The sequence below is a fragment of the Schistocerca americana genome, chromosome 1 (genome assembly GCF_021461395.2).
Source record: "Schistocerca americana isolate TAMUIC-IGC-003095 chromosome 1, iqSchAmer2.1, whole genome shotgun sequence".
Classification (NCBI taxonomy): domain Eukaryota; kingdom Metazoa; phylum Arthropoda; class Insecta; order Orthoptera; family Acrididae; genus Schistocerca; species Schistocerca americana.
In genome coordinates, this window is record NC_060119.1 from 954741883 (window position 1) to 954759098 (window position 17216).

At 40.7% G+C, this 17216-nt stretch overlaps 1 protein-coding gene across 2 annotated transcripts in view; it reads right to left on the reverse strand.

Moving 5' to 3' along the window:
• The window catches only part of LOC124615730 (DNA-directed RNA polymerase I subunit RPA1), a 306200-nt gene that overhangs the window by 18829 nt on the left and 270155 nt on the right, over positions 1-17216 (reverse strand). The window lies entirely within an intron of this gene.

A 17216-nucleotide genomic window follows, 5' to 3' on the forward strand; every position in this document is an offset into this window, starting at 1 on the left:
TTAACTGGTGATTTGGGAAATGCACCTGGGAGAGGTCAGCAGCCATCTGTGCCACAAATTGTTGGAGTAGTTAACAGTGCTGTGGCTGAGAATGCTGCATGCAATGTGCAATCTTCAAGCAGTGCACAATTTTTATCACAACAACCGAACATTCCATGGTCCACCATTTGAAAAATGCTGCAAACAATTGTGCAATGGAATCTTAAGTGCGGTTCCAGGCTACTGTGGGTGCAGATAGTCGTCACATATAGTCGTCACATTGAGCAATGTTTATAACCCAGCACACAAGCATGGTACACAATTACAAACATTACCCTTTACATGGGAACTAAAATGTATTTTTTTCAATGGTTTATTCATTATTTCTGTTCCGCATGTCCTTACAAATGTGTGCTCAAAGTTTCATTGTCCTACGATCATTCGTTTTCCACTTAGGTCCTCTGAAGCAGCAGAAAAATTTAATTATTACCACCCTGTGTATTTGCTCATTTGAGTCTTCAGAAGCAGTACTTCCATATTCTGTTTAAAAAAAAAAAAAGAGTGAAAAGAATAAAGAATCACCAGACACAGATGAAGCTATGTAAGCAAGACTTATGATCCGTCCTCATAGCCTTACTTTACCAGAATCTCAACCCTGAGGATGTGGCTGAGCCATGTCTAATCTTCAACTTTATCGTTATCTTGAAATTTTCGATTTAGCTCATGAAGTTTTCCTGTTAGGTTAACTAAGAAAGCAAAATTATTAAGCTAGAGAGGACCTTCTGTGGAAGCTAACAGACTATTCTCTTCCGATTCTTGCACAAACAGTTTGACGGCCAGTAAAAGATGGTAGAAACGAAGTGCTTTTGCCTTGCTGAGCTAACTGATTTTGGGTGCAAGTAACAGATTTTCATACTGCAGTTTGAGTTCCTCTGCCACATCTTGGAAAAGTTTTCTCAGAGAGAGACCTAATTTTGTTGACTACCTTCACAACAGTTTTAATAGTTTCATTTGAATTTAAAAACTTTCCACAAAGAGACTGCTGGTGTAAAATACAGTGGTATGTTCAAAACTGTGGAAAACTTTCCCCTCTTTGGCAGTGAGCAAGACAACAATTTTCAGAAAGTCTTAAGACTGCAGCCCAATCTGTGGTAATGACTGCAAGCTTCTGGATAACAGTAAAGGTATTAAAAATCATCCTCACAGAAACAGGCAACTAAGCAGTACCTGTTGCATCATCCAAGTCTTTACAAGTGAGAAAAAACATCAGACATTGTTTGAACTCTTCTCATGATCACTGTTGATGACAAATGAAGGGATATGATGGCAGCCCCTATTTCAGACTTCTTTTTGATATTCTGAAGCAACTCACTAGCAGCTTCTGAAAATGCTTCTTTAATGAATTTACTATCCTCAAAGGGTTTCCTCCTAATCGTCAATACATTCAAAACGTGATAAGAAGCAGCAACTCGTTTCATGATCAGATATTGCTGAAAACTTAACTGATTAAGTTTCATGATTTTTTTTCTTTTCTCAGTTCACACTATAAAGGAAACTCAGTATTCACACTTGTGTGCACAGTGTTCAAATAGATCTCACATTTCTCTTTTTTGCAAATGCCATAGTAGCTTGACACAACAAATGAAAGCATGTGCTATTTCTGCTATTACAAAACAATAATGTGCACTGAAACCGCATGAATCTCATCGGCATTTCCTGACATGTACTGAACCAATAATGTGCAAAGATAAATGAAATAACATATTAATGAGTGGCAGTCAATTGCACTAATCTAAGAAACATGATTAGGTATGATCAACATGGTTTTAACTGTTCACGATGGACACTAGTACCAGTTCTGCGCACTTGTTAACAAATGGAACACACCTGTGTCGAATGAGCACACATTTTCAGCTCTACAAGAAATAACTGTCATTTTTATTCAACATTTTCTTTTTCTGCACTCTTACTGCTCAAGTGATCTACCAAACAAAAACTTGCAATCTACCAGTCGATCGCAATCGACGTGTTGCCTACCCCAGAGTTAGAGATTAGAGTAGACTAAGGTTATAAGAATGTGCAAGAGCTATCTGAGAGGCTTCATGAGACGAAGGAAAAGGTAGCCATTGGATCAAAAGTGCTGGAGGACTTTTAGGTAAAACTTGAAATGATATCAATATGACGATGCATGTATAAACGGTGATGATGAAATGGGTTGGAGTCAACAGATGATAAATGATATGAAGTGAAATATTGCTAATAGTATGCACGAGATCGCAAAATTGAAGGATGAATTTTCAGATACGTTACAGGTACTCAAGGAAATGTTAGTAGAGCTACAAACCAAGAAGTAAAGACTACAGAGAAGCACGATTCAAGAATACTATGTAAAAACAAAAAATAAACCATTCACAGTTAATTTTGTAAATTTATAAAGATGTCATATTACGACCTTACATAAGCTCTGGCCCCAGCCCAGAAGTAGAAATTTAACAGTAGTTTAGAAGAGAAAGTACAATCCAGCATCTCGGACTTGAAGCCAAATTGTCTCTAAAGTTGGCTTCTTATAAGACTGCTACTCAGCATGTAGAGCAGACCTTGAGTTGCAGAGGGGAACAACAAAATGACTGATATACATTTGAGCTTTTGGCCAAAAGGGCTTCTATTAAAGTAGAACACACACACACACACACACACACACACACACACACACACACACACACGTGTGTGCGACCGCTGTCTCCAGCCAAAGACAGTGGTCAAGAGTGAATATGTATGTATGTATGTATGTATGTGTGTGTGTGTGTGTGTCAGAGAGAGAGAGAGAGAGAGAGAGAGAGAGAGAGAGAGAGAGAGAGAGAAGGGGGAGAGAGGGAGGGGGAAGGAGGGAGAGAGGGGGGAGAGAGGGAGGGGGAAGGAGGGAGAGAGGGGGGAGAGAGGGAGGGGGAAGGAGGGGGAGAGGGGGGAGGGAGAGAGGGGGGAAGGAGGGAGAGAGGGGGGAAGGAGGGAGAGAGGGGGGAAGGAGGGAGAGAGGGGGGAGGGAGAGAGGGGGGAGGGAGAGAGGGGGAGGTAGAGGGGCGAGGGGCCAAGAGGTAGAGGGGGGAGGGAGAGAGTGTTCTGCTTTAGAAGAAGGCTTTCTGGCCAGAAGTTCAAATGTCTAGCTGTCTTTTTGTTGTGCCCTCTCTGCGACACAGTGTCTCCACCACATGCTTATTAGCAATCTACCTACCCCTTTCGTAACAGTGTCAGTATTCCATCATGGACTTTCCATAATTGGATTTATTTAGAGAAAAGAAAATGGGACTTTGATAAAAAATTATTGCATACTAAAAGATGCCACGGCTAACTACAGTGAAGAATTCGAATACACACTACTAGAGAGTCAACTTAATATTATGAAGTATAGAGAGAGGCTTTATTTTGAGACCAGGAGACATCTTTCTAGTGTTCAAACACAGAGATGATGAGCATTTAATCAATTACAAGTGAAGTCATGCGCAGATTAACTATGAATCAATTTGTGCTGAGTCACCTGGAAGAGAAAGCAGGCAAATAGGGTATTACAATAGGACCAAACTACAGCAGACCATCAAGCAGAAGCCAGACCCCAAAACCATAATGAGGCCACAGCCAGACAGCAGGTGCTGTCACCGAACTGCATGCCTGTATTATCAGACCACAAGCATTGAAATCAGGCCACAAGCCATGGACAATGGCTGCAGCCGGCCATGGCCCATTCATGTTTAGTAGCCCTCAGCAGCAATAAGACTTCGACGACACTGTTCCGAAAGTCAATGCCCTGGGACCAGCCTTTGAGAAGCCACTCCAGCTTGACTGACTTCTGTGACGTTGATACATGCTACTAATTGCACTACACTCCAGCCACTGACCTGGTCCCAACACTTGAGCCACAAACACAATCCTTGTCTTTGCTGGAAACTCTGCCACCATTGGGTCACAGATGAGGGACCTCTGGCTGCCTGCGAACCTGGGGAGCCAACACCGTACCAGATGCTGCTCTTCAACATCGGTCCAAATGCACTTGAATGACTATATTAACTGGACGGAATAATTAAAGACTACTAACCACCACTGAGGCCGAGGTCGCTAATGTATGCCCATGCGGTGGCACTCGACCTGGAGGTAAGCCGGTTCGAATCCTGGTGATGGAAGAAATCTTTACTGCCAGTATTTGGTTGCCAGGAGGAGAGGTGGTGGCATAAAGTTTCCGATTGCCAGACTTTGCGCCAATGTCCTGATTTAAATACCAAAGCTCTCCTTAGTGTCTCTTGAAGTGAAGCCATGTGACACTGTTATGGTAATCTGTCCATCAGATGGGGACAATAAGCTAAGCGGCCCCCATAGTGCTCTTCGAGAGGAGAGAGTATGTGCGGGCGCTGGCTTTCAACCTCCCCCTTCTCTCATCATCTCCAACATGAACATGACACTACACTTAGCAGGCTAAAAGGTACACACACACACACACACACACACACACACACACACACACACTAGTCACCTATGCTTAAGAGATATACATTTGCACACAGACCTCATACTCCATGAAGAAAGAAGTCTGCGGGTGTTAAGAATAGGGAAAGCCTTTCCAATTAGGCGGCTGAACCAGCCCTTCAGGATCTCCCAGTCATTCATGCAATATGACTTTACTTTACTTTAATTAAAGACTTGTTCAAGTTCATGGAAGAATGACGCTGAATGATTCAATAGAGGACTGTGTGTGTATGTCCACTGCTGGTCTGTCTGTCACTTACCCACATACCACAACTGACACTCAAACCCTCTACAGATGTTAGCGTGCCCATAGGAACATTTGAACCCATCCTGACAAGCAAGAACTGCTCGTTTCACTCTCGTTCCTCCGCAGCTATCTTTGGTCCACTACAGTATGTTACAGATGGATCACTTTGTTTGAAAAGGATTTTTTTTATAGATCATTATAGTTCAGCATTTCAGTCTGGTAAGATCTGTTAAAACTACCAACTGATAAATCGAAGTGACTAGTTTTCATGAAAGTATTTTATCTCAAGCAGTTTGTAGTACATTTAGATCACAAAGATAAAAAAGAAAAACCATTAATGATGTCCACAGCATGATTGTACCTTACCAAAATGTTAAAAATTCTACAAGTTTCTGCTACTGTGATAAGGAAGATCGAACGTAAGACATCAAGCTAAATTATTTCCCAAAAATCCAGGTGAGGAAGAGGGCGGGGAGGGCGGGGGGAGGGGAGTAAATAACCAAAAAAGCTAATCATTCAAAAGGCTGCAGGTCAAACTTATGAAATTAAGTCACAACAAGTGATAGATAACTAGGCATTAATAAAACCTGAACACAATTTCTATCAAATAACTTATTTTTCAAAAAGAACTTTTTGAAAGAAGGTGAACTTTGTAAATAAAAGAAGATTAAAGAAGATCAGTCAATGAACAACAGAGGCACCGAGTTATCAACAGGCACAGAACAGAATTAAACCTATTTCATTCATGGCTGTAATTTTCAACAACTGTAGAATTATTTTTTCAAAATAAATTTTAGTCATTAGTTGCAAATAAATTTTATTACCTTTACCAGTTTCAAAAAATTAATTTGTCATCTACACAAGCACTTGCTCAACAAAGATGGCAAGAATCGTTTAAGTCAAGTTTTGCATAACATCTTAAAATAGAGAAACACACACCTCCTCCGCCATCCTCGCTTAACAAGAAAATTTTACATACAATTGACGGGGGTATAAAATGAAGCTTTTAAGAAGACTTTGAAATACACAAACATTCTCATCTAAACTCAAAAGATTTGTTGAATTATCAACTTGCATTACAAAATGGACACTATTTTGATAACATATCATCTCTTATAAAATGTGAAAATTAGCCCATACCTTTCATATATTGGAATTGTTGGTCATGATTTTTCAAATGTATCATATATAATGTCTCTGCATGCCTTGGTTATATTTTTTATATATGCTTTTATATATGTTCCTTGCTGGCAGCTCAACAGATACATAAATCTGACTCAGTTATTGTAAATTGTCAAATGCTGCTTAAAATAATCATACACAACATGAAAGTTTCTGAACATACCATGGCATAATTCTTCTATGAAGAAAGTATTGAATGTCTGCTAAACTAAGTAAGTTCCTGTAATATACTTTTTATTCTTCACATAAACATATCGCTAAGGCCTAAAGATTTATAATATACCTGATATTGTTGGCTTCTGAAGATTAGAAAGTAATCTGTCGAGACTGGTGAAGATAATAAAATTCATTTGCAACTGATGACTGAAATTTATCTGAGAAAGAAAGAAAGAAACTTGCTAGCTTTCAGAGTAAGTTCTTCGTTGAGCTAGGATGTACAAAACGCAAACACCTATGATCCTACGTTGTGGACAGTTGGACTATTGTGGGGTGGGTGGGGTGGGGTGGAGGGGAGGGGTGGAGGGGCAGAGGGGAGAGGTGGAGGGGAGGGCGGAGGGGAGGGGTGGAGGGGCGGGGTGGAGGGGGTGGGGATTGAGTCCAACAGGGTTGGTAGAGGGGGAGACAGAGGTAGGAGGCAGGAAGAGGGGTTCGGAACAGGTAGCTAGTGGCTTGGAAGGAAGCTCCAGGTTAGCTGGCTAGAATCCAGGAGGGAGGGATGGTACTTGCATGGGCTAGGCATTTGATGTATGGGTTTGGGAGCCAGTGAGATGTGGCACACGATGAAAGTGAGAGGGAGGTGGACTGAGATGAGATGATAGGACAGAAGAGAGGGAAACTGCTGGATGCAGGTGTAAGAAGAGTGGATTAGCAGAGATTGAGGTCAGAAGAGTTGGTGAAGCAAATAATGTGTTGCAAGGATAATTCCCATCTGCGTAAATCAGAAAAGCTGTTGCTGGAAGAGCCAGATGGCCTGGGTTGTGAAGCAGCCACTGAACTCCAGCGTGTTTGCTCAGCTGCATGTTGTGGCACTGGGTGGTCAACTTCGTTCTTGGCTACAGCTGGGAGGTGGCCATTCATTCTGGTGGACAGCTGGTTGGTTGTCATGCCAACATAAAAAGCTGTACAGTGACCGTAGCAGAGCTGGTATGTGAAATCAGTAAAAAAATCATTCTCATACAGCCTGGCCACTTGTGAGTGGCATATCTGAAGTAATGAGAATTTCCTTTCCCAGTATGCTGAACATCTCTTGAGTAACCCAAATCTAGTCCACAAACTGATTTCCCAAGCCATATCCTCTCACATCCCTAATGTGCCCAACAATCCCGACAATCAGCTAGAAAGGTGTGCCCCCTTGTCACCCAGTATCATCCTGTAATGGAACAACTGAACCACATCCTTCACCAGGGCTTTGATTACCTGTCACCACATCCAGAAATCTTATCAGTCTTCTGACTGGTTTGATGCAGCCTGCCACGAGTTATTCTCCTGTGCAAACCTTTTCATCCCGGTGTAGCAATTACAACCAACACCATCAATTATTTTCTGGATGTATTCCAATTTCTGTCTTCCTCTTACAGTTATTACAGGATGTATACGTGGACAAGGAAAAAAAATTCCCCAAATTTTTCCCAGATTTCCAGGTTAAAAATACACTTTCTCCCAGGTGAAAACACACTTTTTCCGTGTTAAGTGACAGTATACTTTCCCCGCAAAACATATCAATCCTTTGAATGGTTATGGGTTTATACACGGTTGTTGAATTTCCTGGCACAATAGAAAACGAAACTCACAGAAAAAGACACGTTTTGGAAATATCTTTGATGTGCAGCAATATGTACGCTGCGTATTTTCATATTACGAAAGTATACATTGGAATTACACCAAACACCACATGTTACTTTCCAAATCATTGAAATTGAGATTGCGATATGCTTTTGTAAGCCAGTCATAGCTCATGTCACGTGATCTCGCCAGCCGATGACAGCGGATATTCAGAGCATAGGACACGTGATGTAGTCAGCCAACAGCAACGTCACTGTTAAGTAGCACGAACACACAAACAGGGGAGTTAATAGTTTAAATTAATATACATAGTGTTGCTACAAGATAAGCTAAGCGTTCACATATAATATTGGTCTCTATGGTTAATAAGTTACAAGAGAAGCTAAGCTTTCGCATATAATGTTGACCTTTTTTGCGCGTGTTACACTTTAAGATATATCACACAAATGTGCCAGTAAAATTTTTAACAATGACATAAATGTCTGATATTCAGGGTTCAAAATTCTAAATGGCTTGTCATCAAAGAGTTGATTTTTAAATGAGAGTCAAACGATCTGTAATTTAAGGAATTCATAGTACATTCTCGCACACAGTTCAACTTACGTAAAAGGATATTTACTTTGAAAGAAATGCTTTTCAAATCACCATTCGCAATATTTTCCCGCGACCTGTTAAAAATATCTTCATTTCAGCAGTTGCCAGAGAGTGCAGATAACAGGCAACACCGCGTTTGCGCGGCTACCATGACGCAGGAAGCCCATACGTATGTGCGTGCAAAACATTGAAAGATCACACATTATGTAATAAAAGAATCAAGACAACAGAGGATACTCCAAGAGCTTCGGAATTTCGTGAACCATACTAAAATGTGCACATTTAAAACGCATACTTAAAGTGCACATTCGTATATCCAGATTCTCAGTGAAGTAGATTTCAACCTGATATTAAGCTTTTCAGTGTGGTTTCTGGGACGCAAATTTTCTTGGAGCACCAGTGCCGTATTTATTTCATGTTTGGTTCTTTATTATGGCATAATGCCATACGTACTTGAAAGATGAAAACGTGCACATGAAATGCAGCGAACAATTGAAACTAACCAGTACTGTGGAATTAAGCATTTCGTTTCAAATACATTGACTGCCTCTGCCGAAAAGGTTAATAAAAGTCAAATTTCTTTAGCAAACAGACAAAAATAGCTTCATTGTTCTGCAAGGCGATTAATGCTTGACTGTCAGAAAGGTGGAAATAAAATAAAATCTGAAACTAATAACATATTTTAGCCTTCCGGAATTATGTGAATTTATTTTAATTCACTTGAAAGTGCCTGGCCACAGATATCCGTTTTGTTTTCATTAGACATGAGAGTAACGAAGGGGAAACAGCAAAATCACTAAATGTAAACAAGAGTCACTATAACTCAGACTGCTCTGCACATCAGTCCCGGACCTACGATATTTGCTGACCGAATCAATACTAAAAAAAAATCGAATTTTCAAAAATATGTTCATCTTGTAGCGCACGTCTTTTGGAAAGTCTGAAACATAAAACAAATGTGTTCCAGGAAATGTAAGACATGTTATTTGGTCGTAAGTGTGCCAAAGTGCAGTACCACGCCTCTTCAGACAGCATTCTTCTATCGCACATCACTGTATTTCTCTGTGGAATTGAAACGTATATACTTTGTAATGGATGTCATCAAACTATATTCAGGACAGTGGAAATTGAAATTTCCTGTGGTGCTTCTCCTGCTCCCAGTCAGCTGGTTTGACAGCCTGCCCCTCTTGTAAAAAAATCTCGCAATTAATAGCGAATGGGATTATCTCTAATCGGGAGAACAAGAACTCTTCAGAAAATTTGCACTCTTTATTGCCTGTTAGCTAATAACTTGCTGTTTTGTGTGACATAAAATTAAATATAGGATACATAAAACCAATAAAGACAAGATACAAGCAAGAAAGTACACATTTCTACAATCCTGAGCTCCAAGCATTTTTTTTTTCTCTCTCTACTCTTGCTACAGCTTTACATGGCATGCTTTCCTTTCTGTGAAAGACTATTATCTCACCAAAGTTCGTGAAACGTTTTGCTACATGAAAAATTGAAATGTTATCTGGTGTGGTTTCTCGATCTGATTAAGTCTATTTTGTCATTGTCTGCTAGATAAAACAATATTGCAGCAATTTTGTAACACACATCAAATAAACGAGACTGTTTTGGCACAAATGGTCATTTTTATAACACGACAAAATATAATTCACGAAGTACCAATATCAAATGCCTATTTGACCTACTACAAGCAAAAAGCTTTATGTTAGGAAGTAGTTATACATTTCATTCATACGCACCAGTTTCTCAAGCATGAGATCATAAAGTAGCATTACGAAATTTTTATATAAATTTGGAATCGTCTTATTCTTCCATAATTTGTGTGATGTCCCCATTTCTTCTCCTTCTTCGCTCTAACAAATAGGTCTTGTCATCACCAGTTCTGTAGCTATTCCTGCCATTGTCAAAATTTGTTAGCCGATTAACTTCACTAACCCAGCCAGAATCACAGGTTTAGTTATCTCGCGATTATTCTCTGGTTAGGCGTTGTTAAATGTTCGTACAACATATTTTGCGCGTTACTTCCAGAATAGAACTTAAGCGGCTGCTAGCCAGGGACTGTACAACTGATCCTTACTAGTGTAGCGATGTGGCCAAAAATTTTCTGTCAAAATTTCATTTCCTTGGATACGTCAAGAAGATAATACGTAATCTTCCTCACTTGTTATTCCTGTTAGTCGTTTATTTCCATCCTCGTAGTCTGAATCTATGGATTTCACTAGTAATTATAACATCGCTGATAATTCACAAACTCAATCAACCACATAATCAGACAGCAATTGGCATTCACCCGTTCGGCTTTACTCCCTCAACTCGTATAGCCTCGTCCCCTTTTGTCTGCGGAAAGTTTATTTCTAGATGTGACGAGGATCCTCCTGACAGAGACATCACGTACACTATGCACGCATTAAAAAATCAACTTATGATTCATTCAGAAATCAACTTAAAATGTGTTCAAAAATATTCAAGAACGAACAGGGATACGTTTCAAAATCATATCAATAATCGATAGACCAACGTGCACTGGATGTTAAGAGCTTTGTGAAACAAGCTTTTTTCCTCAAGAATATGAATTTGGTGCCCCTTTTTCCCGGTAGCATCTAGCTGCCTGCTACGAGTGCTTGCACAGCCAACAGCCACATTTCTGTAGCCAGATGCAGGAGAATCTAGTGCTCAAACGCGACTCAACTGCGCATGCGCATGAGCCTGCTCGTAGCTGCTAAAACGAATCTAATGTAAACAATTGTGACTTCACACTCATCGGAGGTAATTTGTTGTTATGAAGCACTGTATAGTCTTCCTAAGGCCTTTGACACATTTTGCTGTTGGCACACGCTTGCATGAGCACTGTGTGTCGTTGTTGTATATGGCACGTTTCCTTTGGAATTTAAGTTATTTTCGTTTCTTTCTTTCGTTTATGTTTTATTGTTGAAGTATTGTTCTGCAGTAGTGGGATACAGTAATATCCTTCGTTAGAGTATCGGTTCTTATCAGTCAAAATAACAAAAATTTAACAGAAAACTAAAACACTAAAAAATTCCCAGATTTCTAAAAAATTCCCAGGTTTTTCCCGGTTTTGTCCTGGATGAAAATATTCCCGAGTTTTTCCCGGATCTCCTGGTTGTCCTGGGTCATATACACCCTGTATTACCCTCTACAGCACACTCTACCACCGTGATAGTTATTACCAGAAGTCGTAAAAGGTGACCTGTCATCCTGTCCCTTCTTGCCAGTGTTTTCATCTGTTCCTTTCCTTGCCAAATCTGCGCAGATCCTCCTCAATAATTTCCTTACCAGTCCACATAATTTTCAACATCGTTCTGAAGCACCACTTCTCAAAGGCTTTGATTCTCTTCCATTATGGTTTTCCCAAAGTGCATGTTTCACTACCATACAATGCTGTGCTCCAAATTTACCTTCTCAGAAACATCTTCCTCAAATTGGGAACTGTGTGTGATACTAGCAGATTTCTCTTGACCAGGAAAGCCTTTCTTACTAGAACTAGACTGCTTTTTGTGTCCTCCTTGCTCCGTCTATCATGGGATATTTTGCTGGATAGGGTTATTTTACTGCCCAGGTGGCAGGATTCCTTCACTTAATCTACTTCGTGATTCCCAGTTCCAATGTTAAGTTTCTCACTATTCTCATTTCTGCTAGTTCTCTCTTTACTTTCATCTTTCTTCAATTTTCTATCAGTCCATATTCTGTACTCAATAGACTGTTCATTATGTTCAACACATCCTGTAACTACTCTTCACTTTCACTGAGGATAGCAATGTCCCACTCTTGAATCTTTCTTGTATTTCCGTCATTGATTCTTTGATGTGTAGACTGAACAGGAGGGATAAAGGATTGCATCCCTATCTTACACTGTTTTTAATATGAAGATTATTCAGAAAGTAAGGGATGATCGGGCACGAAATGGAAACCACAGTGCAAATCCGATGAAATTTTGCACAGGTGTGTTGGGCATTGTGTCTAGTACGCCCGTCAATCGTCTTATATTGTTCTTTTTAGTTCTGAGCACACAGGGAGCAAATAAGATACCTACAACAATAGTATCTCCTGCCAAGTACGAGGGCCTGGTGAGAAATTTCGCCTGAAGCTATGCAGCCAACATTACGTAACTGTTGTGCGTTTTCTTCTTCAAGACAATTCTCAGCCGGATTCTGCAGGGGCAATGAAGATGCTCCAGCATCGTTTTCAATTGGAAATGTTTGATTACCCACAATACAGCCCGTAATTGACTCCCTCTGAGTTTCATCTCTGCTCACATGAACCGCTGGCTATGAAGACAACATTTTGGCACAGACAATGAGCTGTAGGCCAGTGTAGAGAATTGGCAGGAAGCGCTGGGGGCTGACTTCTATAACGAGGGTATTGAAAAGTTGGTACAACGCTATGACAAACATCTAAGTCAGATCGGTGACTATGGAGATAAGTAGCTGGAAGTTGTAGCTTAACTGTTGCGAATAAAACAGTTTTGATTTTCAATGTGGTTTCCATTTCACGACCTATCGTTCCTTACTTTCTGAATAGTCCTCGTATGAGCAGTTTGTTCTTGGTCTTCCAGTCTCATTGTTCCTCTTGGTTCTTGCACATATTCTGTACTACTGGTCTTTCCTTAGAGCTCCCCCCCCCCCCCCCCCCCCTCCCCCATTTTTCTAAGAATTTTGCACATCTTGCACCATTTTACATTGTCAATGCTTTTTCGAGGTTGACATATCCTATCAATGTGTCTTGATTTTTCTACAGTCTCACTTCCATCATCAATCACAATGTCAGAACTGCCTCTCTGGTGTCTTTTATCTTTCCTAAAGACAAAATGATAATCACCTTTAGGTTGCTAAATTTTATTTTCCATTCTTCTGTATATTATTCTTGCCAGCGATTTGGATGCATGAGCTGTTAATCTGATTGTACATTAATTCTCACACGTGCTGGCTCTTGCTGTCTTCAAAATTGTGTGGATGATGTTTTTGCGAAAGTCTGATGGTATATCGCCAGCCTCATTCAGTCTACACACCAATATAAATAGTCATTTCGTTGCCACTTCCCCCAATGATTTTAGGAATTTTGATGGAATGTTATCTATCTCTTCCACCTTATTTGATCTTAAGTTGTCCAAAGCTATTTTTAATTCTGATTTTAACACTGGATCATGTAGACTTCTATTTCTCCTCCTGTAATCTCATCAGACAACTTTTCCACCTCGTAGAGGCCTTCAATATACTCTTTGCCTGTATCCACTCTCTCCTCTGCATTTAACACTGGAATTCTCATTGCACTCTTAATGTTACTGCTCTTCCTTTTCATTTCACTAAAGGCCATTTTCACTTTTCTATTTGCTGAGTCCATTCTTCCAACAATCATTTCTCTTTCGATTTCTTCAAATTTTTCATGCAGCCATTTTGCCTTGGCCCCCTGTACTTCCTATTTATTTTCATTCCTAAATGACACGTATTTCTGTACTCCTGAATTTCCCTGAACATTTTCAGACATTTTCAAACTTTCTTCTTTTGTCAATCGACTGAAGTATTTCTTCTGTTATCCATGGTTTCTTCACAGTTACCTTCAATGTACCTATGGTTTTCTTTCCAGCTACTGTGATTGCCCTTTTCAGATATTCCCATTCCTCTTAAGCTGAACCGCCTACAGAGCCATTCCTTATCACAGTACCTACAGCCTCAGAGAACTTTAAATGTGTCTCTGCATTCGTTAGTACTTGTGTATCACACTTTCTTGGCGCTGATTCTTTCTGACTTCATCCTACTCTTCATCATTACTAAAATGTGCTCCTGGATAAACCTTATAATCCAAAATCTGATTTTGGAATCTCTGCTTCACCATGATGTAATGTAAATGAATTATTCCCATACCTCCTAGCCTTTTGCAAGTACTCCTCGTCCTCTTGTGAGTCTTGAAAAAGAGTATTCACTGTTACTAACTGATATTTACTGCTGAACTCAATTAGTCTTTCTCCTCTCTTGTTCCAACTACCAAGCCCATATTCTCTCCTAACCTTTTCTTCTACTCCCTTCCCAAAAATCACATTCCAATTCTCCATCTTCCTTTACATACTGAATTACCCATCCTCTGCTTGCAACATCAACATGTTATTTGAACAATTGTTGTCAGCATTGGTTTGCTGCCGATTCTGGTGAGAACAACCCTATCACTGAACTATTCACTGTAACTCACTCTCTGCCCTACCTTCCCATTCATCCATTCATAATGAATCTTACTCTCATTATACTATTTTCTGTTGCTGTTGATATTACCCCTTACTCTTCTGACTAGAAGTTCTTGTCTTCTTTCCATTTCTCTTCAATGACCCCCTCTTTATCTAGACTGAGCCTTAGCATTTCCTAGCTTCCCTACCAAGTTCAAATTTCTGCTATTCCACACCCCAACTCATAGAACATTACCCTTTTTTTGGTTACTAAATCTTTTTCTCATAGTCACCCCCCCCCCCCCCCCACCCTTGGTAGTCCTTCCCAGTGATCTGAATGGGGGACTAGTCCAGAATCTTTTGTCAATGGAGAAATCATCATGACACTTATTCATTACAGATCACATGTCCTGTGGATACACATTATGTATCTTTAATGCAGTGGTTTCCATTGCCTTCTGCATCCTCATGCTGTTGATCATTATCGATTCTTCCACCTTTCAGGGGCACTCCTCCACCACCTTTGACAAGGCCATTGGCAGAACAAGGGCGACTTCTTAAGTCAGAATGCAATGGTCATCACTACTAGTAATTTTTATTCAAAATTTAAGCAGTGATGAGGTTTGAACCCAGGACTGAGGACATTTTGACACTAGTCAAAGACGCTACCTCTGGGTCATGGGTGCAAATTCATCCTTCCTACTCCTCTTAAAGTGATATTCTGTTGCACACCCAACCTAATCCACCTCCTGGTCCCTCTACATGCAACTCCTATTCCCAACTCCTTGCCAAAAGGATCATATTCCTCTAGAAGACCTAGGTGCAAAACCTGACCAAACCACCCACCCAGCACTTTCTACTCCAGAAATGTCATAGGCTTATCCTATCCCATCAAAGGTAGGGCCATCTGTGAAAGCAGTCACGACATGTAACAACTCTGCTGTAATCACTACACAGCTTTTTATGTCCTCAACCAACTGTCCAGCAGAATAAATGGCTATTACCCAACTGTGGCCAAGAACAAAGTTGACAATCCAATGGCACAACCGGCAACTGAGCACATGCTCTGATTCAATGGCTGCTTCACAACTTGTGACATCTGGACCCTTCCCTCCATCACCAGCTGTCTTGAGCTACGCAGATGGGAGTCATCCTTGCAACACATCCTTTGCTCCCATAACTCTCCTTTCCTTATCTCCACTAACCCACTATCTCTACACCTTCCTCACCAGACAGTTTCCCCTCCATCTATCCTGTCGTTCCCCTTCCAATCCACATCGCACTTCACCTTCACTGAGTGGAGTGCCAGTGACTTAATGCCTCTGCTATACGGCGAGCGGTCTCCTTTAGTCCTAAATTATTCACAATATGCTAGAAATTTTCTTAAAATTAAAGTTTCAATTTAGTAAGTACAAGTAATATCAGTGGCATACAGCTGTGCATTATGGCATTTATGACCTCTCAATGAGTATCATTCTTTTCACAAAGCAGTTTTCTGTGGCACGGCCACGAAGGTCTGAAGAGGAGGCTGTGCAGTAACACACTACCTTACATCATCTGACATGTTCTATGGGATTTTATTGTATATATGCTTAAGGTTTGACATCCTGTCATCAATGATGATATTGGAAACCCAGTACAAGCTCAGATGTGATGATGGTTGGGGATGAAACTGACCATGGTCTTTTTATTTGCTGGGATTTATTTAGAAAAATGTGGAAAACCAAAAGTAGGTGGCCAGACAAGGATTTGAACCCACCTGCTTCTGAAGGTAAGTTGAGTTCTTTATCCACTGCACACTGAGCTGGGAGATAAAACTGGCCAATGGATGTACTGAATTATTTCCTGCTTATGTTATTTGGCAATGAAACAAATTCTGTGAGGTAGACTGTCCAATTTTAGAGTGAAAGGAATGCACCATCTATTGCACAACCATTAAATGAATAAGCTCTAGGATATCATGTCAAGAGACCTACACAGTTGAAGTTTACACAGAAAGTCGTAGTGGTATGTTTGGACAAGTAACTGAGTAAGTAAAGTCCTCCTAAGCCCAGATTATGGTTGGTTGGTTGGTTTAAACGAGGGCAAAGCAACCAAACCGCTAGGTCACTGATCCCTTGTTCCAACTAAAACAGTGTCACAAGGGTGAGAATAAAACAGTTCAGATAGAAGGAATCGGATGCGAACTGTAATTGTAAGACCTGACCTGGGCCGCCAATGTGGGAGATGAACCACCGTGGGTGGGAAAAGGAGACGGTGATTCGGATATGCAGGAGAACTACGAACATGTACAATGTAACTGGTGAGCAGCTGTGCACGCCAGACCTGCAATGGAGGGACTCCATCCTCCACCAGGACACTTGTACCGGACTTGTCCTAAAAGGTCCCATCGCTAGTTGACCACCACAGTGGTGCACTGGGTCGATCAAATGCAATGCTGAGGGTGCCACCAAACCATAAACCAGACTCTCATACTCAAGGCGGGATTGAACAAGGGCTCTGTAGAGCTGAGGCAGTGTAGAGCGATCTGCACCCCAGTTGGTATTGCTCAGGCAGCGGAGGGCACTGAGATGCTGCCAGCACTTCGGCTTAAGCTGACAAAGGTGAGGAAGCCAAATCAATTGGGTGTCGAAAACCAGTCCTAAAAATCGATATGTTTCCACTACAGTGAGGGGATCATCAGTAAGGTAAAGTTCTGGTTCCGGATGAATGGTACGACACTGACAGAAGTGCATA